Source organism: Desmodus rotundus, chromosome 12 (assembly GCF_022682495.2).
Source record: "Desmodus rotundus isolate HL8 chromosome 12, HLdesRot8A.1, whole genome shotgun sequence".
Taxonomy (NCBI): domain Eukaryota; kingdom Metazoa; phylum Chordata; class Mammalia; order Chiroptera; family Phyllostomidae; genus Desmodus; species Desmodus rotundus.
The window spans coordinates 57782320-57806728 of record NC_071398.1 but is presented as its reverse complement, the minus strand read 5'-3'; the positions used below and the strand labels follow the sequence as shown (position 1 = coordinate 57806728).

Below are 24409 nucleotides of genomic sequence, written 5' to 3'. Positions count from 1 at the left end.
ATGTTTTAAATAGCTTACAGTTTGTCAATTATACCTCAATACAGCTGAAAAGTTTTATTCTCACTATGTCAATTCTTTATGGAACTGATAATATAAAAATATGTATTTTGAAACTCCACCATTTTGTCTTTATATCTTACTATCTTTCTTTCTCTTCCCCAGTCTGTGACTTTATATGTGTGTGTGTATGTATGTGTATATATATGCATGTACATACATGTGTGTATGCACACATGTATATCCCCTGCTAGAATGCTACATCATAAGCTTCTGAGCACCAGGGTGGTTGCCTATACCAGGTGATGATCACATTCACTAAAAATGAAAACAGGCACCCTGAAGGAAATGTCCATGGACAGACTTCTTTATGCATGAGGCTATATATATAAAAAAAACACAAAAATTTATGTATATGTATAAAAAAATTCAAACAGCATATTTACATGTCAGTTTCAGGTAACTAATTGTATATTTCAAGAAACAAACTGGTGCCATTAGCTTCTGCGAGGTCACTCCTGAGAGGACTGACTTAAGCCTGGAAGGACGATCGAGTAAAACCAGCCCTCTTCAGCCCGTTTAGTTACCCAGCCAGACTTCATGATTTTCTGCCTTCGTGATCTTGTGAACTTCAGTGATAATAACTAAAAAATGATGTTCACTGTATGACCAGTGTGTATTCTGACATCTGATTACAGGGAATGACATGTTGATCTTTTTCTTCTGCTCACAGTTGTTATTTTTAATTGTTAACCCTTTTGATGGGCTTTAGTTACAGCCATAACTCACTTCCTTATCTGATGTTGAAATAATTTCCATTCAACTCTTTTTCTCTGACCATGGGATAGATTAATCCTAATTTTTTAGTCAATATTCCAGAGGCATATGAAATAATTACATGCAGGTTCATGGCTTACACAAACGTGTGTGTACGTATAGTGTTTTTGGTGGTAGGACAGACAGATAATGAAATGAAGAATGATTTAATCAAAATAAACAAGAATAAAAGGAACAAAGAAAAGAGGGAAGGGAGGAAAGGAAGGAGAGAGGAAAAGGAAGACTGACTTTATTGTTTTAGTTGTTAATCCCTACTTTTTTCTGATTAAAACACCTGTTTGTATTAAAAATAATTAAGTATAATACATTCCAACATGTATCATTATGGCATAGGATAATAATTTCTACACATAATATGAGACAATACAATTATGTGATTTGTAAGTCCACAAAAGTCACAGACTAATTGTTATTATCCATGTTCAGATAATGTAATATATAATTTATATAAATATAATTTATTAACATTTTTTTAATTTTTCCACAAGATGTATGATTACATTTAGTAGAAAATCCTTTTGGTGTTATATAAGGAGCTGTTATAATCTAACAAGTTTCTTTTTACAATTTTGGGGGGATGAGAACTGCTATGTTCTACTTTCTTAGTTTCAAACACACAATAGTATCGTTAACTGTGTTGAGCACGCCGTGCATGATATCCTCAGGGCTTAGTTACCTTGTAACTGCGATTTGGTACCTGCGACCACCATCTGTACCCATTTCACCGCCCCCTGAAGCCTGTGACAACCACTGAATGAAGAAAGAAAATGCAGAGTGTATACACACACACTCACATACACACACACACACATATCCACACACATACATGTAACGCATATACACAATGGAATACCATTCAGCCATAAGAGAGAAAGAAATCTAGCCGAGCATCCCATAGCGTGGATGGGCCTTGGGGGTCTTATGCTCAGTGAAATAAACCAGAGAAAGATAAAAACGATTTTAAAAGAGACAGCTCGCAGATAACAGGAAACTTCAGGAAGAGCCCACACTGGAAACCGTGACTGGGCTCAAATCAGTGAGTTATCGAGGTTTGGGGTGTTTCGTTGGGGCGGGAGGAGAGCCAGGGTGTGTTGACCAGCTGGAGCTGGAACTTGGAGGATTGTCTTGGTGAGCAAGCGAATGCCTGGTCTCAGGCTGCTGCTGCCTTGGGGTTTATTCTCCGGCCATGGGGGCACAGCGGGTTTTGTGAGCAAGGGCTCCACACTATACAAACAGCAGGTTTCGGAGGATTAATTCACGGGGGTCGTCCAGACCGGGCTGAAGAGAGGAAACCCTCGAGGCAGGAAGTCTGGCTGAGCCACTGCAGAACCCTGAACTGATGTGAAAGAAGCGATTTACCAGGGCCTTGGGGCGTGGGTGGCTGGGTGGCTGGGTGGCTGGGTGGGCGGCTAGGAGGGCAGGCAGCAGGCAGACGGGCTGGAGGCACCGAAGGAAGACTCCCACGTTCCAGACCTGGTCCCTGGAGGAGTCACGCTATGACTAGCAGCAAGTGAAGAACAAAAAGGCTTTGAGAGGCTATGCCTTTGACCTTCCCTGTTTGAAAACGTTCTAAAGCCCCACACTGAGCCGCTTCCACCGTCCGCCTTGGATATTTACGGGCCGCTGCTCACTGTTGTGACGCTGCACTTTGAAGTGGCTCTGGGTGGCGTGGGGGCCGTGAAAGGGAGCCTGTCCTGGGTCGGAGCAGGTCTGGGGTAGGGTGAGGCGGGGGGGATCATGGGAAGTAAGTCGGGCCAGCTCTTCAAAAGACCTTTTCTCTCCCGGCTAAAGAGTGTTCATTCTTGGTTACCACCCTCTTAGAAAAAACTGTGTCGCTCAGGAGTTTTATTTGGAGCAACATGAATGGTTTTACTTTCAATAGTCACAGGCAAATGACAGGTTGTATTTAATTTTTATATATCTTTATTTACATAGACTTTAGTGATATCCCTGGTTGCTGTATAATTTGATTTATTTTGGGACATCAGAAAGAATCCATTGAAGTAGCACATGGCAGCTGCCTACTTGGGCAGCAAAACTTGTAGCACTGAGCAGCCTAGTAAATAAAATTCAGTTAAGAAATCACAGGATACTTTAAAAAGGGAATTGTGGGTATTTTTTTTATAAAAGTATACTTTATCCAAATGCAAAAATATTAGTTGAAGAATAAGGAAGTCAGTGTTTGAGAATATGTTGCCCCTAATTTTCACAGAAGACCTACAGAAGGTGCAAAGGATTTAAATCTTCAAATCTTCTGATGCACGTGGGGTGAACCATGCAAGTGACTGTAAAATGTAACCAAAGACTTTAGAGAGAGAATTAGGACCCTTGGTTTTGCTAACTTTTCTAATTCAGTGTTTTAAATAATAATGTTTTCTCTCAATGCCGGGTCTGTGGCATGCAGCTATTGCTTCGAACAGGCTCGAGTTCAAATTCTGGGTCTAGTGCCTACATACCTACCACCTGTAAGCCTCAGGTCGCCCATCCAAACTAGGTGAAGAGTAACAGTAACGAGGGCGGATATTTAAACATGGGGCTAGAGCTTGGATGTGCATCCTGGGTTCCAGCCCTGGAGTTACACTTTTATGACGTGAGGCTACCGGGAAGTTACTTAACCTGGCTGTGCTACGGTTTCTATGTGGAAATCGTACGTTTTAATCAGAAGTTTATTTAATGTCGTTACATTAACAAAGCACAAAGGATTAGTTAGTTAGTTAGTTAGTTAGTTAGTTAGTTAAAGGGTGTGGGACAAAGACAGCTGAGGCATCCATCCCCTCATTAGTAAGATGACCCAAGTCCATGGCAAAACTACTCTCCCCCTCCCCAGGCTATTTTTACACGAAAAGTTTGCTTTCCAGGCTCTTTTTAAAGTTGATTCTTGACTGCAAATGCTGTTCGGATTCACTACTTCCTTCTTCAGATATGTTAATAAAACGTTCGATCTGTTCGTAGATTTTCTTTATGTGGGTGAACCACTCTGTTTAAAGTGAATTTGCTTATCTCTGTTCTGGGGGATTAGCGGGTGACTTTAACATTCAGCTTTCACAGGGCAGTCTCTGCTCCCCAGCTCTGTAATCCTGGGAGGGAAATCCTCAGCTTTACCTCTACGCGTGCGCACCCTAAATGTGCCTCTGCTTGTAGACATTTTTATTTTGTCTCTCGTCCCTTCCTTCTTTCCTCCATCCCTTCCTTCCCTTCCTCCTGAATTCAGTGAGCCAGGCCCTACGACAGGGGCTAGGTTTCTCCATGTCCTCTTTCCAAGTTTTACCTACAATGATAAAAGCTGAAACAATGGGAATGTTGGGAATAAATTGTGTGTGGACTTCATGTCTATTATCTAGGTTATGAACCTCATCTGTGAGTCCCCACACATTCATCGGTCATGTCATAGCTTGAAAAAAGTGTATAACATGTCCCTATGGTAACCTAAGTGACAGACCTCACATGAACGGGCGGAAGGAGCTCTTGCCCTGGGAGAGTCCTGTGAGTGCTGATGTTTGGAAGTGAGCCATTTTCTGGACTCTTGCCTTTTGTTCTGTTGTAAGCTGCCGTTGGAGAGTTTAAATAAGCTGCTCAAATGAGATGGGATGTTTCCAATACATTACCAAACCATGCTGAATCTTTGGGAGACTCTGGTTCAATTACCCATCATTTAAGCAACCCCGAGAACTCCAAAATTCCTAGAGCATCAGCAATTGCCGTTGCTGATATTTCTCTTCTTGTTGCTTAGAGAGAGACTTATTTTGGATGGTGAGAACACAGAAGGGGATTAGCCCAGTGCTCACTTTTCTCCAAAACATAAGGACCATATTCTGTTATCACATTCACTTGTGGTGCAAGAAAACTTGTGAGGGATTTGACTGCATCTTTGCCATATATTTCATTTTAATTCTATTTCTAGAGGCCATGCGTACATCAACTGAAGGGTGTGTTCATGGCATTGACTTTCATAGGAGAAATGTGTGATTATGCTCCATTACTGCCCTTCTGCATATCTGCCTGGAGTCCACCGCATGGCTTATAAGAGTTATTTGAAACTTCGTCCTGCCTTTTCCATAACTAAAATAATCTCTCTGTTCCGTATAATCCTTAGGCATTTTGACTGGTCCACTATAATTTTGTCATGTAAAAAGGGGGAGCTTGCCTCTTCTAATTATTCTGCTTCTTAGGCAGGAGATTTGTACATTAAATTGTTAGTTACTAAATATTAAGCCTGGAACAAGATATGACACTTCAGATATAGCAAAGGTAAATTATGGCATACAGCACTATTGCAAGGTGCGCTACTATTTTTATGGTAACTTTACCCACTCTATAACCACAAATAAGTATTTGTCTAGTATGTGTGTCGTTTTAAGGAAATTGTGTTGCAGCTTATAATTACTTCCACTGAAATCTATCTGCTCAGCCTCAGACCTTGCATTGCCTCAGACACACTGGAGGCAGGGGGAGGAGGGGTGGGCTGGGTGTGTTTTCCTAGAGCTGATTAAAGCCGTGGTATTTACTTTGGTCCTTGAAGAATAAATTAGCTTTACTGTGGGATCAATGAATCTAGCTGTGTTTCCTTGAAAAATGAAGTACTTATAATGTAGCAATTAGAGAGAGAAAATATCAGCTCTTGGGTTTCCCCCAGGGATGCTTCCATGCATCCCGTGACTACTAAGTCTCTGTAACATACACTCACAATATTTGTAAAGTAGAATTAGAATCGCCTGAACTACTACCAGGGGGACATTCCCTCTCCCCCACCCCCCGCCCATCATTTACTTTTCTCATTAAACTGAGATTTCTCAGTAAATTAACCGGACTTAACAGTAACACTAGTAGGCTCAAGCTTTTTGTGCTCATGCCTCGATTTTGCGCTGTGTTCTCGGCGCAAAAACAAGTATGTCCTGAGCCCTTTATTTTTTCACGGAACCGTGCCCACGCTCGGGTTGTTTCTCTGCTTAGAGTGCGCTTGAAGTTTTCCCTGTTAGTCAAAATCTTGGTTGTCTCACATATTCATGTGCCATCTATTCTATAAGATATTCTCTCATGTTCCAATGAAAAATGAATCTCTTTGCTTTCAAGCATTTTGGTGACTTTGTGACAGTTGGCCCTACAAAGTGATGAAATGCCTTCTTGCCATTTTTCACCATATAGCCGTAAACTCTGCAAACTCCTCTCCATGGAGCACCGGGCTTCACGTCAGTACTTGGAGTCCACTCAGCATGAGCGGGGTGCGCCACCCCACTGGGACTGATGGCATGTTTACTGACTTGCAGAGCCCTTCCTTTGGGGGTGCTTTCATCTTGCCTCTCTGCTTATCGAAATCTGTCCTTCTGCAATCGGCTCCTCCTTGGCATCCTTTCTGGTGCCCCCAGTCCTCAGGGATGTCTCTTTTTCCTAGCCGGGGAGTTTGGAGGATCGAGGGGCTAATCATCGAGGACAGTGTCTGGCATAGGGTCAGCACTGAGTGAGCGCTGGTTCCCTGAGCTTCATTTATAGTCTGCAATGCAGAGAGGTGATGGGCTCACGGGACCTGGGGTGGGGGGTGGAGTAAGAGGCAATGTGGAATGGAGACTTGGGGCCCCTGGCTCTCCATCACGAGTTACAGAGTTCCCTAAATTGCTGAATCTGTCCCAATGTCCCCATGATCCTGGCTGCCTGGATAAGAAGTACCCATAAAGGACACTCTGGAAAATGGACCACTTATTATTAGCTAGAGATGAATTCTGCTCGTCAACAACTTTGACTTTCTAGCCTAAGTTCTAAGTTCAAGGTGAATAAGTAAGTTTCATGGTCTTTGGCACTAAGCTTGGACCTCATGCCCAGGTGTTTTAAGGGCAGGAACACGTCCTAGAAGGATGAGCTTGCTTGATGTGTCTCTTATGGTAACCGTCCTGTGGAAAACACTTGAATACAATTTCCATTTAATGACTACCTGTTATTTGCCAGGAAAATATTACAAGTATGTGCACTATTACAATTATTTGCCAGGCTCAAATACACGTATTAGCTTTGCTTCTTCCCACAATAATGTGTGGGAGACATTAAACCGAGGACAGGAAAAAAGCTCATGACTTGCCCAAAGGTACCCAGTAAAGGTAGCATGTGACAGGGTGTTAAAGATCCCTGGCTCTGGCCTGAAAGAACACGCATTCCCGTTCTGAGTTTATCATGTATTCATTATGCGCTCTTGCTAAATTTGCTGGGAGGTTATATAATTGCAAGCAGATGATTTACTTAAGCAAGAAAAATGCATTAGTGTATTAAAAGCACACCGGTAGTTTATAAAAGAACAGATCAGCCCCTAGAAAGGACAAGAACCAGTCATTTGAGTAAAAAATGTAGACTTTGGTTTTACTTTTTAAAGAAAGTATCAAATGAATCATACCGTATGTGCCGAGGGTGCCAGTCCCTCAAGCATTCATCTTCCTGCTCTCGGTTCTGGGGTTTCACTGCCTGGAATTCTAATGGAAAAAGGCAAGGCACCGATGGAGGCATGGCATTCTTTGGAAATGCCAGAACTCCAAAGAGGGAATATACTATTACCCTTCCAGTAGTAATTAGTGGCTTTATGAAAGAACACATGTCTAAGAAGAACTTGCTTATGGATTCGGAGGGAGATTACCATGTAAAATAAATGTAATGATATAGTTTTCCACACACACATGCCCACAGAACTATGACATGTACTTAGAAACATGAGAAAAAGACAAGAAAATCTCTGATGTTCACCTTAAAATGGGGGCAAGTATGTATCGTTGCTTCCCACAAAAGATAAGATGTAGGATTTCTGGGAAGCTCTTATTCTCTCTCTCTCTCTCTCTCTCTCTCTCTCCCCCCCTTGCTAACTGTTGTTAAAGTAAGGAGTTCCATTTTTTGTATATTACTTTTATAGAGCATTTATCTGGCTTTTTAAATTGCCAGGAAACGATCTGTACACAACCTGTGGAAAGCCAAAGGGAATTTGTTGTGTTGTGTATTGACAAGGTGCGAGATTGAATTAAGGGCTCAAACGACATCATCGGGAGCCAGGCGCTGCCTTTGCTGGCTTGCCCACTGTCTCGCCAGCCACCCCAGGCTCAGTGCTGGGAAGCCTGTGGAAAAAGCACTTGTTTCTCCCCATACTGTTACAGCAAAATCCTCATCTTGTGTTAGTGTCTCCAACTGGGTCAGGTGCACCCCTGAATTGGCCACTGGGCCCAGGGAAAAGTGATGCTTTCATTGCAAGGCGGGTGGCCCATCCTGTGGCCTAGAGGAGGAAGACTGAGCTGAGGACAAAGGAGAAAAAGGTGCGCACTATTGCAGGTACCCAAGGAATGGTGGCAGGCAAGAGAGGCCCAGGTGAGGAACAGTGAATGAGTGGACGATGCAACACATAATTCCTTCTCAAGAAACTTCAATGTATTTACTCCTGTGTTGGATTTTCTTATGCTGGTTGCACGTATCACAGTTCACCCAGAGCCAAAACCTCAAAATAGTCTCTCTGTCTCTCCGTCTGCTGGCTCAGTCCTCAGGTTCAGGGAATTTATCTTTCGGGATGTCTTTTGCACCTGTGCTTTCTTTCCACCCTCGCTGCCACCGTACAGATTTGGCCTACATTAATTCTTACCCAGACGATGGCTTTAGCCTCCTAATTGATCCTCCAGCCTTCAGTCCCCCCAGTGCTTACTCACAAATACCCAATTTTATTTCGTTTGGTTTCTTATGTTTCCAGGATTTCTCAAAAATTGTATTTCGTTCTTCAGTGCCATAACGTAAAGACCACTGACCTTCTCACAATTTCTCTCTAGACTCCAGGAATTTTATTTTTAACTACTTTTTGCTTATTCATTGTTGGCCTTACTTGTGTGTAAAAAATTGCACACACAAGAACAAGTTGTGTTGAATTCAACGCAAGTGCTCTATGCTTCCTCGCAGCCCTAAAATTCGAACAGTAAATAAACATCATCCGATTGAAATTTTAATTTTATTTTCTTAAGAAAAACAATCTGGTACCAAAACATTTGTTTAGAAAAATTAGTCTGACTGGTGCGAGTTGAAGGAAGCACTGGGGGTGGAAAGACGGATGAGACGGTCACTAGCATAAGACCAGCAAGATGTGTTAAGTAAGGTCTGGAGGGAAGAGGGTGGGGACTGCGCATAAAAAATAAGGTGAATGGAAGCGAAGAGCTTCGTGTTTCCCCATTCAACCGGACCGTGAGGCCCTTCAAGGTTAGGAGTGTGTCTTCATCTTTCTCTCTTTCTCTCTCTGCATGGAATAACAGCCAGCTGCCAGGTCATAGCAAATCGTCAGTGAAGCCTTCAAATGTTGTTGAACAAAATTGTGTGACTAACGGTTTGTGGGAGAAATTTTAGTCTGAGTAATTAGAAGGGTAGAAATCCAGAGTCCAAAGAAGGGAATTGCTTCCTGGTGGTGGTTGTTTTTAAGGAAGTCACTCTGCCAGCTGGTGCTCTGATGGATTTTCTGTTAGGATAACCTGCCTGATAGCTTTTGTAAAAATAAGGAGGTGCAAACTAGCTATTCCTTCCTGCTCTCACACTAAAGATTTGCCGGCCTTGAAAAGAGTACTCACTGCTATGAAGATGTATGCCTCCCGGTTGGGCAGGGAAACTACACTTGGATCTACTTACAAAGTCTCGCTTGAGCCTTAGTTCACCTTCTTGTACTTACTGATCATATTATACACGAACAGGTGTAAGAGACAATTTAACATTCTGTGTGACTGGCACATCGTGCTCCCTGATGAAACTTCAGAATTTGTAAAGCACTCTTGCAGGTATTACCATATTTAATACTTGAAATCATTTTGTGAGATAAATATAACAGATATGCTGAATTGCATTTTATTAATGAGGAAACTAAAGCTCAGAGGACAATGTATTTTTGCTTTGGTTAGTTCACCTTATTTTTTCGGGCACCTGACCTTTTGACTTCTGGGGGAGGGATTCTTCTTTTCCCTCTCTACCTGTTGTCCAAATCAGCTGCCATAGGCTCACGTGACCTCATCCTGCTGACCACAAGAATCTCTCTAAGACGGGTGCACGTCTCATGCTGGACAAATAGGATAATTCATTCTCTGGCCACACTCATGCTAGAACCAGTCAATTCTTTGATCACATCCGGCCGGTTCAAGTCCTTCCTTCCCTGCCCTTTAGCATTAGAACGGTGGGAAGAGGAGGGTGGAAGTGAGAGGGGTGAGGAGCAGATGGATGCAGGACCATGGTGGGGTGGGCGGAAGAAGGGGAGACACAGGAAGTGCTTGTTAACACGGCAGCCCCAGCTCTGGTTCTCAGGCAAAACTCGATCCTGAGCTAACACTGGTTTAACTACCTGAGCCAAGAAATTACCCTTTGTTTGGCTCATCCGGTTCATGTTGGTTTTTTTCTCTTGTCCGCTTCATTTAGAAGAGTTCCAGTACACCCGAGAGTATAAATACAATGTTCAACGTTAGGTAATTACTGACAAATGCTGGGTTCCTGACTTTCTGAGAATCCACAGTATAGTTCTTGTGTGTGTGTGTGTGTGTCTCTTTTTTTTCCTCCCTCCCTCCCTCTCTCTCTCAAGATCAGATTTATTTGGAGAAAACAAAAAAACCGTCACAACCCAAAGATAGGATTCACACCTCAAGACACCTCCCAGCTAGTACATGTCTCTTGACAGGGACACGTTCTGAGAAATATGTCGTTAGGAGATTTTGGCATCGTGCACAATCACTGCATGCACTCACACACACCTAGATGTTGCGGCCACACAGCAGCGCACCTGGGCTGTATGGTGCAATCTATTGCTCCTACGCTACAAACCTTCATAGCATGTTACTGTACTGAATACTGCAGGTAACTATAACATGATAGTATTTGTGTATCTAAACATGTAAACATAGGAAAGGAATAGTAAAATTATGGTATCGAAGGTAAAATGTTGTGTACCCGTGTAGAGCATTTACCATGAACAGAGCTTGTACACCAGAAGCTGCTCTGGGTGAGTCGGTGAGGGGGTGGCGAGTGAGTGTGAAGGCCTGGGACGCTACTGTATACGCTTGTAGGCTTTATAAACGCTGTACACTTAGGCTACACCAAATTCATTTAAATTTTTTCTTTCTTCAATAATAAATTAACCATAGTTTACTGTAGCTTTTTATCTTTGCTGTATGAATGTTTGATTTCTTTTAAACTTTTAGATTTTTTATAATAACACTTAGCTTAAAACACACAAAAAAATCCCGTATAGACAGAAAATATATGGTGATGACCTGAGGGAAAGGGAGTAGGGGGAGGTGGAAGAGGCTAAAGGCGTGGATACGCGGTGAAGGAAGGAGACTTGACTTTGGATACTGAACACACAAGACAATCTGCAGATGATATATCATAGAACCCTATACTTGTAACCTGTGTAATTTTATTAACCAGTCTCACCCCAATAAATTCAATAAATGTTTTTTAAAAACACAAACACATTGCATAGGAATGCAAACATATCTTCTTTATATCTTTATTCTATAAGATTTTCTAAAACTCTTTTGTTAAAAACTTAGACAGAAACACACACATTGGCCTAGGCCTCCACAGGTTCCAGATTGTCAATATCACGGACTTCCTTCTCCACATCTCGTCCCACTGGAAGGTCGTCAGGGGCAACAGCACCCACATCATCATCCACGGTGACAGCGCCTCCTTCTGGAGAACCTCCTGAAGGGCCTGCCTGAGGCTCTTCCTGAGGACGTGCCATCTTTCAGAACTGTCTCCATGGTGGTTTGTGTACAGTGTTTCTTTTTCATCACAGTTTCTGGTAGACAGATAATGCGCCATGGACATTTCTCCCTAGTAATGAAGAGCTTTTGATGTGGGCTTTCGGGTCCATGTTTTCAAACTTTGTGAGGAGCTTTTTTAGGTCTACAAAAGCTTCTGCTAAACCCTTCACTGTGAATTTTCTCGGGGCTTCTTTTTCTTCTGAGGTTTCCTTTTCTCTCACCTCGTCTTCACCTATGTGTCCTGTTCCAGTTCCCAGAACCTTCACCAGTCTGTTCCTTAGGAACCACCTCTGGGGGCCTCTCAGTGTCATCCTCACCCACATCCAGGTTCAAGTGCTTTCCCATCGCAACCACGGCCTTGTTGATGTCTCAACATTTGTGCTGAGATGTTACAATGGCTGTAACCTCACTAGTGATGGGAATTTTTCATCCCGTGATAGTCTGATAGAGCCAGCATCCTATATGTGTCTGTCGTTGACCACAACTTTGTTATGGGGTGTATGACCTTATATATTTAAATACCTGACAGTGATCACATACCCGTATGAGGGAGACACTGGTACCACCCTGCTCAATGCCCCTTTGCTGCTTCCTTGTGCCCCGGCTCTCGACGGGCTTTCTCTCCCAACAGCCAGCTTGGTTGTCAGTATTTTTGTCCACTGTCCTGAGGCTGTTAGACCCAGCTCAGCCTGGGCTGCCCGAGAGCCACAGATGCCTGGGAATTGCCAACCCCTTAACAAGGCTGGCAAACGACAGGTCACAATTCTCCATCTTCTGGTAAGGAGAGCCCTGGAGTGCAATTGATTATGCAGTTTCCAGAGTTCCCCTGAAACATCCCTTTCATAGGGCTTGCTTGATATCACACCTTTACACGGCCTCCCTCCCTTATGCTTCCAGCAGGTTCCTGCCACCCCACATGGAATCCTCTCAGGGCATAATGTTAGGGAACCCAACATACAGCAAAGGACTGCCTTACTCTGAGCCAAACAGGGCATCACTGGCATTCAAGGGTTAAGAAGGAGAGGCCTCAGGCTAAGAATTCGGGTGTGAGGTAGGTGGAAGAGAATTGTTTGGGAGACGTACATGAAAAAGCAGGTACTAAGATGAACCACTGTAACGGTGTTATTCCTTACCTGGAAATGAGACTTAATCAGAAAATGACCTAAAATGCAGATCAGCTATATTTCCAGTGAATTAAAAGGGTACACCTTCCTTACACGAGCCAAACCTTACAGAGCAGTATTTTACACGGGTGTGTATTTTGGCTTCCAATTTAAGGTTATAATTTATTCTTCTTGGTTGATTTCCCAGTAGTCACAGCAATGTCCAGCATACCTGACTGAAGGGTATTGTTGGCCAGATTCTTAGGGAGAAATCTTCACTGAAACCATTATTAAAAAGTGATGACCCTTTCCAAAGGTCCAGGATTAAAATCACCAAGCAGCTGACTTGTTGATTCTCTGAGAAGGTTTCAACCTCTTCTCCCCAAAGCAAAAACAGACAAAACCTTTTCTGCATTCTTTAGCCAAGACATACTCAAGCTGTCTGTTGGCTGGAGCCTTATTCACATGAAGGGAGAGTGAAAATACAGATAATTCGCTGAGGTGTTGTCAGAATTCTAAGATCTATACCAGCAAAATGGAGTTAAGGGAGGTAACCTTCAACTCAATTCTTTAGGCATTTCAGTGATCCATTTTGTTTTCAAAATAATTCTGAAGCCCCTGGAAAACATTTCTAACACATTTTCAACATATTTTAGAAGGAGAAGTATTTGTTCATCACTATTTAATTGTACTTGTGTATTTTATTTCTTTTTCCATAAGGTGCATGTTTTATGGATCAGATCTAAACCCTTCAGTTGCCCTTATATAAGAAGTTTCAGGAGCATGAGCTTCTGCCTTGTCTGGGTGTTTCCTGTTTCCTGAATGTACCTGTGTACCGAGTGTAGGTGTGTGTGTGAGTGTTACTAATTCTTACTGCTCTCCTTCCTGCGTTCCCATTCCCCTAGTTCTCATAGGTTGGCCTCTCTGTCCCGACGGTTCCCAAAGCCATGCTATACTCAAAGGAGCATTCTAGACAGTAACAGAAAACCCCAACATTATAATTTTAGAAACTTTTTTTTTTCTGTTAGACTGTGAGCCGCTTGATGGCAGGAATCCTAACTTATTCATCTTTGTAACCCCTGGCGAGAATGTGGGCATATAGAAGATGCTCAACAAATATTTGTGGGATGAATGAATAAACACCCTATGTGTAGAAAGTTCCAAATAGTTAGTCTGTCCCCCCACCACCCATAACACTCCCAGGAGAAAAGGAATTTGGATTAGAACAGTGGGTTCTAAGAAGCTGCCTTTTCAATGTTGGACTTGTCTCCTCCCTGAGAATCTTAGCCGTATATCTGAAAGGGCAGCACATAGAAGAAGTGTGGCTTTTCTTTTCTCTTTCTGTCGATGGAGCAGACTGTGTCCAATAAAAAAAAAAATATGTGCGCCGTAACTTTTCAAGTTGTGACCTACTCAATTTTTATTCCTTTTCATAATCTTTTTGGTCATTAAAAAATCATTGCTATGATTTGTGTTTGTATCATCATTTGTGTTTCAAACTGTGAAAGGTTAGCATATTTCTAATGGAAAGGTACTTTGTAAATGCAGTTAGCCACTAAACATGACAAGCTATGGAGTCGATGGGAACTGCTGTGAGGTGACTGTGCCTGGCAAGGCTTCCCCGTGGCATTCCTGACTCCCAGCCCGCGGCACTTTTCAGTAAACTAGTCCTCTCTGTCTCACACTTCTGGGACGAGCTAATGCAAAATACAAGACAATATTCTGTTCTATGCCAATTCCCCAATTAAATTTATAAGAATCGTAATATATGAATTTCAGAATTTTATCCAGGTGTCCCGAAGCAATAATATCAGTAATAAAAGGTGTATAGGAAAATTAACTTCGACGCCTACAGCAATACAAATATTCGTGAGTTAAATAAAGGGGGTTTATGATTAAACAACCTGTTCTTCTGGTGAAATAATACCACTATTTATTATTTATTTCTATTATTAATAAATGTAGGAAAACTTTTTTTTTAGATTAAGGGAAACATTCTATCCTTAAGATAACTAACTCAGACGAATGGAAGCCTGTTCTAAATTAAGCAATGGAGGTAAAGATTAGTAGTGTACTCCGGGTTTCTCTTCTTATTAAAAAGACACATTTAATAAGAAACCAGGCAAACATGTTTAAGAAATCCAACACACTGTATTAAGAGATTGCTTGCCTCCTACCCCATCACACCCTGAGGGTTCAGGCTTTGCTCTGCTCACTGATAGGTTGCCAGCTCTCAGCATGTCGGCTGACATATGACAGAAGCAGCTCACTGGGCTTTGGTTGAATTAATTAAAATTCATATATCACTCTGTTGTACTTATCATTGCATTGCATGCAGCCATACAGTGTAACTCTATTATCTGTACTGAATACTCTGATCTCGGTTATGGCTTCGAACAATAAAGGCAAACTCTGGATACATGTAATACACTGTTTTCCAATCGGTGCTGAGCTGCTAAATTATGTCTAATGAAAATTAACTTAGCACTGACAATGTGTACAGCTCTGTGCTAGGAGTTGGATGGGCCGTCTGGTGGCGGGTCCAAAGCTAGAGGACAATTCAACCCGTTTTAAAGTAATTGTCTTTATTATTGTCTTTATCAAATGTTTACTATAATAATGGGATTTTAATGAAGCTAAGGTTTTTCTGTACAGACATTGGCAGCAACATGTGATTCCAGATTGTGTTGCATTATCAACATTTGTTTATACTTATTTGTCTCCCAGGGAGGCAAATAATGTACCATTGATGTTTAACACAGTACTTGGACCTTACTTGGCTACTGGTTTATGTTTGTTGATTTTATCTATCTATGAGTTAATTGGTGGAAATCCTCCTGTCTTGTGATCATCAAAACAGAATCATGTTCGGAGCATAAATCTAATCAAAGTAGTTCTTGGTTCATTTAAGTAGTTAAATGCCCACTTAAAATACTCAATAAATCTGTGTCTAAGAGATGCCCTTAATCTCAATTCACACTGGAAGAGTTTAGCCATGACTCAGAGTTACCTGTTTGTCTCTCTAGGCCTCTCTTATACTGACTCTCCTTGTGCTGAATTACAAGGAGAATTCTGTTTCCTGTTGAATTATTTAAAATGGCCCCCGCCTTGGGCCGAGACCTAGCTATCTCTTCTGAGCAAAATTACAAATTGTGGGTGAAGGTACTTCATAAATAAATAAGAGCAGGGCAAACCGTAGAAACAAAAGGTAGAAGGAATGGTAGAAGGAATAAAAATTTAAAGTGAAATAAAGCTCAAAAATATTCATTAAATTTAGTGGGTTTTATTTCATTTCAAAATGGACAAGTTAGGAATATGGTAGAAGTGATTGCAACAACATAATTTATCAGAGTATAGCTATGATATTTACATATTCCAGACTTTCTTAGAAGTACCTATTTTATTATTTTCAAGATAGAATATAATTATATGTCATTTAATGTTTCTGGGTTTTGTCAGATGTCTTATAAAAATCAATATAAACATTTTTCTTTGTGGACTACATAGGGTTCTATTGTGCTTTAAATATTTGGTCTATAGATACATGTATTTAAAAACTCTTTTCTGAGTACCCTTCATACTCCAGCCACTGTGTTGGTTCAGATAATACCTGGCCTTTGCCTCAAGAAGCTTACAGTCAATAAGCAAACAGGACGAGAAAGTAGGTGATGACAATGCCAAATGGGAAGAGTTATCATGGGGAAGGCCCAGAGAACCGGCGCTTAAACTAGGTTCCAAGAAGTTGGGATGGTTGCCGAAGTCCAGCGAACTGAGTAAGCTCCGAAAGAGAACGTAGCCAAGTCTAGCGCGCTGGGGTTGGGGTCTGGGAAATGATTCCCTACAAAGAAGTGCGGTTTGCAAAGGACTATTGCTGAGAGTGGCCTGGGGATTGAGCACCAGGGAAGTGCAGGTAATTTAGGATGATTGGAGCCACATTAGGAAGTGATGAGGCCGAAGACACTGGAGGTGGCCAATTATAACAAGCCTCACACACCAGCCAAGGTTTAACCTTAACTTTGAAGCTGCCAGTTTCCGTTGAATGATGGTAGGCAGGGGGTTACGACATGATCCACTGTGATGAGGAGAATATGTAAAAAGGGGCAAGAGACTAAGCAGGAGATCCGTGGACCAAGGGGCAGCAGTAAATCAACCAAATCGCTGGTGTTAGGATGGAAAGAAGTGGATGAACCGAAGCAGTATCAGGAACGTAGAATCTTTGTAGTTTTGTGTCTGGTTGAACGTTGGTGGTGAGGCACACAGTTTTATCTCAGGAAATGAATGTATGCAGGTGCCACCCATGGAGATCAGGAGTAAACAGAGAGATCAGCGTGTAAGGTGTGTGCTCGCTTTGGCAGCGCATACAACGTGTGAGATGAGTTCAATTACTGGGTATATTAGATTTAAAGGACTTTTGGGGCATTGAAGCCGAAAGGTCAGGTAAACGATTAGTTTTACTGAAAAAATGGAGGTTATCTTCTTCTCCTTTGGGGTGATTGGGTTTACAGCAGAACATGTCACCACGTTCTTATCAACTAAATGTAATGGTAAGTGTTCTGGGCCCTCTGGAAAAGACCCCTTTCTTTAATAAAAAGAAATTCCTATGGAGAAGTTTTACCCCCTTCTTTTCCTGTCTGAACATCGATTAACAGGGACCTGATGTGTGGAACAGCAGGAAGGTTCTTTGACCATGACACAAAAGCAAGCGAAATCATTAAGTGGGACCAGATCCCTGATATTACTGAGCTACTGGATTCACCAATTCTAACCCATCCAACTACGGACATTTTTTAGATGAGATAATAAAAACACCGTTTGAGCAATTTTTCTGTCTTAGTCATCTGCAGCTAAAAGCATTTTAACCCGAGGATTGCGATGCAAATTGAAGATAATTCAGAGTAGTACAGGCAACGCTTTAAAAACTGAATTATGATGAAAAGGGAAGAGATGCTATTAGTTAGATGTAGCACAAAAAAAAGTTTCATTTTGTTATGGGAAAGATTCAAGAATATCTAAATACTAATATTACAGGCCCTGGCTGGGTAGCTCTGTGGGTTAGAGTGTTGTCCCCATATGCCAAGGTTGCAGGTTCAATCTCTGGTCAGGGCACACACAGGAAGCAGCCAATGAAAGCAGAAATAAAAAGAACAACAAAATCGATGTTCTTCTCTCCTCTCTCAAATAGATAAATAAAATATTTTTTAAAAAATAAATACTAACATTACAGGAAAAGTTACAATTGAGAGAGAAATTTAAGATAAGAGGGTATCTTAATTGAATGGGAAAAGACTTTGGAGGAAAGAGATTTCTTTCTAATAGCGGGGAAGGTTACAGGGGGATGAACGTGAGGTTTAACTGATTGTAAAGTTCATTGCTTTTATTCAGCTTCCTTCACAACTCGTTGTTTATCGCTTCTATTTTTCTCAGCAACCAGAATAGAGTTTTATGTCATCACTAGTTGACGTTATCAGGGAATTTCCCTCTTTCAATTATCGGAAGAGAACACCTTCCAGGGAAAAAGGTGGAGTATCACCAGTATGTAAATGCCCAGGTGGAGGAGTACCTGCGTGTTTGCAATGAGACAGGCAGTAACTGATTGTATCAATAAATTGTCAAAGTCTGATTTCTTGTTGCCAGTGGCTAAATGCAGCACACAGGAGCTGAAGGACCCAGGAGTCAAATTGGTACCAGCTGAGGATATGGAAATTGTGCTTGAGGCCAAATTAAATAAAAAGATATATGAAAAGGATAAATTCTGAGTAGAAGAGAGAAAAATGAAGCATACCAAAGAGTCATTTGATAGCTGTTTTTAAAGTTACAACCAAAGAGGTTTGCATTTGCAGCCTGAGAGCCCAAAAAGGGTTCTCTCATTACACTTGAAAGAGGGAAGCATTTCAACTGGCTTCAGTGGAAACATACCAAGGAACCCCCATCGGTCATGTTCAAGATTTCCGTCAGCTGACATGCTGCACTCAGCTCTTTCTTAACTGGATGGTACCAAGGGATGAAATCCAAGAACCATCACTGCAATTAACTTGAGTATACAGTGGAGGTATTTGCTGTCCCCAAAGTTACGATTGCCATTCAACTGTTCCTGAACGTTGGAAATTAGAGTTGGTTCTTTTTTTTTTTTTTTTTTTTTCTCAGGGGAGAGCTCGAACGCAGTCCCCCACTACCACAAATTATGCAGTCGAGTTTCCCACATTTGGGGAAATCGCAGGGGTCAGCACATCCGGAGTGCAATGGATAAGCCTCGCCCTGGGAAAACCACCTTCGTGATCATGGTATCTCCCCTGCCAGGTTCTTAAATGGAGCAACAACAGAGTTGAAGGTGTGCTTTTTGACTTAGGACTCCGCCTCTCCTATAAGATTCTGTACAAGATCCACGCCTTTAATATCATTTCCAGATGTACTTTTGGCTAACTTTATTTTTTTACTTAGCTAGACCTGTTTCTGAAACCAGGAGAATGATTGTATATTACAGAATAGAACCGTTTTTTGAGGCTGAAGGTTGAAATCAGAGACACTGATGATTGCATATATAAGAGATTTCCCACTCCAAAATGATATGGAGTGCAAGAATAATAATGGCCCACCCATAGCTTAATTTCTTCACATACATGCCCAAAACATCAATATTTAAATTAATCTTCCCTTCATCTACGTGTTCCAAAGACAATGGGAACCCATTAATAAAGTCATACATCTTTCAAAAAGTGATTAACCAGGTAAAAAAGAACTGGCAAGGGCTCAAAAATAGCTTATTGGGTATTTGGGCCAAACTATAAATTATCTCCTAACTGCTCTCAGAGTCCGTTCCAATGCCCCAGTGCACTGAGAAGAATTCTATTTGTTCAGCTGGAAGATGGTCCTCTTGGCGTGATACCCAATTTACAAAAGCAATGAGAGAAAGTGAAAACATTATGAACATTTTGAGGGTAAGGAAATAATACCACAAAACCTAATACAGGGTATATTTGATAGGAAATTAAATATGCTCCCTGTTTTTTTATGTTTCTGAGAATAATATTCAAAATTTCCAATTAGCTGAATATTTGAAAAGCATTTGATTTTGCCATAAGTGAGGCTCTAGTGCTAATATAAGTATATTGTAAATGCTTTTCCTACCCCTTCTCTCTCTTCCTTCCCCTAGTTTTTCTATTTTTTTAACCTAAGTTACTGGAATGTTAAATAAATTGTCATTAGTAAGCCAGTGATATCAGGCTGTAAAATAAATAAATGAATAAAAACTTGTGTGATACATTTAAAAATAGTTTAAAGCTTTTAAATTATTTATATTTGTATTTTATAGAAGTTACAGTATTAAAAACTTGCACGATGAAGATTAAGATAAAAAATAAAATAATCTTTCACCATCTCACTACCCAAAGACAACCAATAATAATACACCTTTGAGGGAGGTGGGGATGGCTGGGGTGGGGTGGGGTGGGGGGAAAATGCAGACAACTGTACTTGACCAACAATAAAATTGAAAAAACAACTTTTTCCAAGCTTTAACTTTATAACTAAGCCTTAAAAAATTGAAATGTTTGGTATAATACTTTCTACATAATTTGTATTGTGTTTTTTCTATAAAAATTATATGGAAGTATTATATATGACATATATATGTATATACACACACACACACCCCTTTTTATTGGCTGTGCAATAGCTTGCTTTGTGAACACAGATTGATTATGCTCTTTCACCCTTACAAATATCATTGATGATGCTTTTATGATGGTGGCATACTATGTATAATAGTTCTCTCAAACTAGTTAAACAAATACTTATGCAATGGCTATGTTGTGCTAAGCATGGAGGTGTTAATGACTCAATTCCTACATCAAGAAGAGTACAACACAGTAGAGGAGACTGCGGAATAAACCAGGAGTTCATCTCTAAGATTTTGGAAGATGACTGAGCCTGGAGTGAGGCCTTAATGAGGGGGGGAGGCTCAGACCCTGTACCACTCGAGTCACCTCTGTAGATAAGTTGGCACCAAGACGGAGGTCCTCACCACAGAGTCCACTTGTCACAGGACAAACGATATCCTGGTTTCAACCCCCACTTTTTCTAGTATACGAGAGTAAGCTCGGCCAATGTCAAATAGGAAAAAGCTCGTGTGTTTTCGAAAGTTTAGTACGACAGCCAGTTTTAAGTCACCACTTTGGAGGAGGTCTTAGAGAGGCGAGGTCAAACTGCCATGCATTTATTCTTTGATTCTGTATTCCGTCGATTACCCCATAAGACTGCCTACTTGGGGACATTTTCCTATATGGGACACCTGCCAGTAAAATACAGGGTCTCGCAGAAGTCAGGCCTGCTGGAGTGTGGTTGGTAGGGTAATAATATGGGTGTAATAATTTATAGTTTTAATTTGAACATTTCACCTAAAATGTCATATGCTGTGCTTGAGTGTGATGTTGTTGTTACAGAATCACCTGTTTATGATTTTGTAATTAAAAAAAGGGGGTGTTATTTGTGGTGGACCCTGTATAAGCTTCATGAGAGCAAGAACCTGGAACAATTCCTTGTACAAAGGAGTTCACTAAAAATACAAGACTCTGTATGGGAAAAAAATCAGTCCCTATTCCACAAGCCATTCCAGACATTCAACCTCTGGGCCTTCAACTTGTATTTCTCTTGGTGTTGCCTGGAGTGTGTGTGCTGTAATGGCCTGAATATAACAATGTTGCAAATTTCGGGTCTTATCTGAGTAAAGTAACATAAAGTAAGTACCAGTGTCATTTAAATAGACTATTTTCTTCCCCCGTCATCCCAAATTTAAGAAGTTATATAGGATGCTAGCCACAGTTTTTTCAAATTTCCACAGAATAGCAGGATATCCAAATGCATGATGATTCCAAGTGTTCTCCCCACTCACCTGGAAGGCTGCTACCTCTGCACAGACAATGTCCTGTTCTGAGTGTCCTTGATGCTGCTGTTGGAAGGACTATAATCCCTGACAAGGATTTAGGCTGACATGAAAGTTGATTGTCACTTAAAAGGGACATTAGGGGAACAGAGAACTTTTACCTGAGAGAGAACTCTGAGGGTCACTTCCGGAAATGTCACGCAGTGCAGGAGCATACTTAGGGGCTAGATTCACTGGAGACTCATTCCTGGTTCCAGTTGGTTGGTGCTTGGGGGTTGGCTCCCCTCCAAGGGTTGGAATGAACAGTATGTGCACAAGGGAACACTTTGAAGTACTGTTAATTATCCAGCCCTTGTATTGGTCTGTAAGTATTTTATTCTTGTCACATGAGTGAATTAACTGAAAATGTTAATTTATATAGTAGGTATGTCTCAGTGGTTATGTGAAAATGGGGTTGGCATATCCCATCAGCTTTACAATATCAAAACCCTCCTTTTTTGTTGCCCAGGGGTAGCACGGAAGTGTAAAGAAAAGCACAGTCTTCCCCAGTGCGGCCTGCACTCCAGAGACAGACTCTCTGAAGAGGCCGTGTTTTTCACACTTCTGTATTTTTATTAACACTATACTCTCCCCCCACCTTTCCAAGGCTGAGAAGTATCCTTTCATCTTTGAAGACTCAGCTACGTAACCCATCTTTGGAAACCCTTGTGCTAAAAAAAAAGGCACCTCTATCAAAACATTGACGTCATTTTGTCATAATTATTGAGTGCCTGTTACCCTAGTGAGAACGTAGGTTCTGCAGCAGCAGGTCACTGAGTGAGCACATGTCACCTGCAGGCCTAAAATCGGACCTTTTGAATACGCATTATATGTTGAATATGAGTGTGAAGTCTAGACTTCAGTTTGTTCGTGTGTTATGAAAAGTACACGTCAACTCTACTATCTCACGTATATGGGATGGTCTATTGGTCAAGACAAGTCAGCCATTAATCTGAAATAGCAAAACTCATGCTACTGGTTAATGTCTGCTAGACCTTTCCTTATACTTTATTTTTTAAGTATATCTTATTGGTTTTGCTATTACAGTTGTCCCATTTTTCTCCCCTTTATTCCCGTCCACCCTACACCCCCCCCACACCAGCATCCCCTGTTGCCCTTAGTTCATGTCCATGGGTCGTACATATAAGTTCCTTGGCTTCTCCATTTCCTATACTATTCTTAACCTCCCCCTTTCTATTTTCTACCTACCATTTATGCTTCTTATTCCCTGTACCTTCTCCCCCATCCTCCCTCTTCCCCTCCCCTCGAAAACCCTCCATGTTATCTCCATTTCTGTGATTCTGTTCCTGTTCTAGTTGTTTGCTTAGTTTGTTTTTGTTTATTTTTAGGTTCAGTTGTTGATAGTTGTGAGTCTGTTATCATTTTACTGTTCATAGTGTTGATCATCATCTTTCCCTTAGATAAGTCCCTTTAACATTTCATATAATATGGGCTTCGTGGTGACGAACTCCTTTAACTTGGCCTTGTCTGGGAAGCACTTTATCTGCCCTTCCATTCTAAATGATAGCTAAACCTTTACTTATATTTTAAATAGGAAAATAAATTACTTTTCTTTCCTTTGAAGTTGATTCTATTGTAAAGGATTTCTTCTCATTATATGCCACTTGAGTTTTATTTTTGGGTTTTGTTATTTTTCTACCCAACGTACTTACTCTGTATCCAAATGTGATCAGACATTTCCATTTACCAGCATTAATTAGCCCACATCCCCTACTCTTCTTTAAACAGATATTTAATGACATTATTTAATACTTGGAAAATGTGAATGTGGTTATTGTTCTCAGAGTTCTACTTTTTTTCCTTGATTCCAAATAAATCTTTTCCAATTTCTCAAAGACCTTTGTGTAGCTATAAGAGCTTGTCTTTAGGGGTTTTTGTTTGGCCCCATGCTTAACTCTAGATATTTCTGAAAACTCATCTTCAAGACTTGACCTTATGTTCCACAAGTCTGGATCAAAAAGAAAGCAAATGTGGCAAAAAGCAACTATATTTGCCCAAGAACACTGAGCTATTTAAGACCTAGCCTATTTGGGCATGTGTAAAATGCCACAGCAGTTGGCAATGCTTATTAAAGCATTCATAGTCAATGGGAGCATTTAGATCTATATATCACTTGAGGAAATTCATAACTCAATAGTCATTGAATAAAATTCACAGAAAGCAAGCTTAATTTTATTTTTCTCCTGCAACAAAACTATATAGATTATTTAAATTTTAAAATCCCTTTGAGATTTCAGCAGGGTCTATGAAACTGATGAATTTGTATTACCTTTCATAAAGAGGAATTCATTTAAAGCAATTTTGCCAAGATATGTAGATAGCATTGCTAATGGATAAAACTTAATTAAAAAATAAAAGTTAGACTATAAATAATATCAAATAAATTATATTGTAAAAAATTACATCTTCTTTAAAGAACATAAAATGAAACAACTTTGAAAATGTTAAGTATAATAAAATTATTTATCTAGATTTTTGTCTAGAATATTATTATAAATCCATTATATTAAAAATGATTTTAATCAGTTTTTTAAAAAATTATAACTGTTTACTGAGGGGTTTTATTTTATTTTATTTTAAAGATTTTACCCATTCATCTTTAGAGAGAGGTGAAGGAGGGGGAGAAAGAGAGGGAGAAAAACATGGAACCAGGCCGAACCTGCAATCCAGGCATGCGCCCAGACAGGAATCGATCGAACCCGCGACCCCTCCTTTGCCTTGTGAGATGAGGTTCAACTGACTGAGCCACACCAGTCAGGACTTACTGAGGGTCTTTAAACAGCGCAACTATTTCC

The 24409-nt window shown here is 40.8% G+C and overlaps 1 non-coding gene across 1 annotated transcript; it reads right to left on the bottom strand.

Moving 5' to 3' along the window:
• Window positions 1–18817: 18817 nt before the first annotated feature.
• On the bottom strand, window positions 18818–18981 carry LOC128779807 (U1 spliceosomal RNA). The gene has a single exon (XR_008425888.1). It is a non-coding gene; the product is annotated as a U1 spliceosomal RNA (small nuclear RNA).
• Window positions 18982–24409: the final 5428 nt, after the last annotated feature.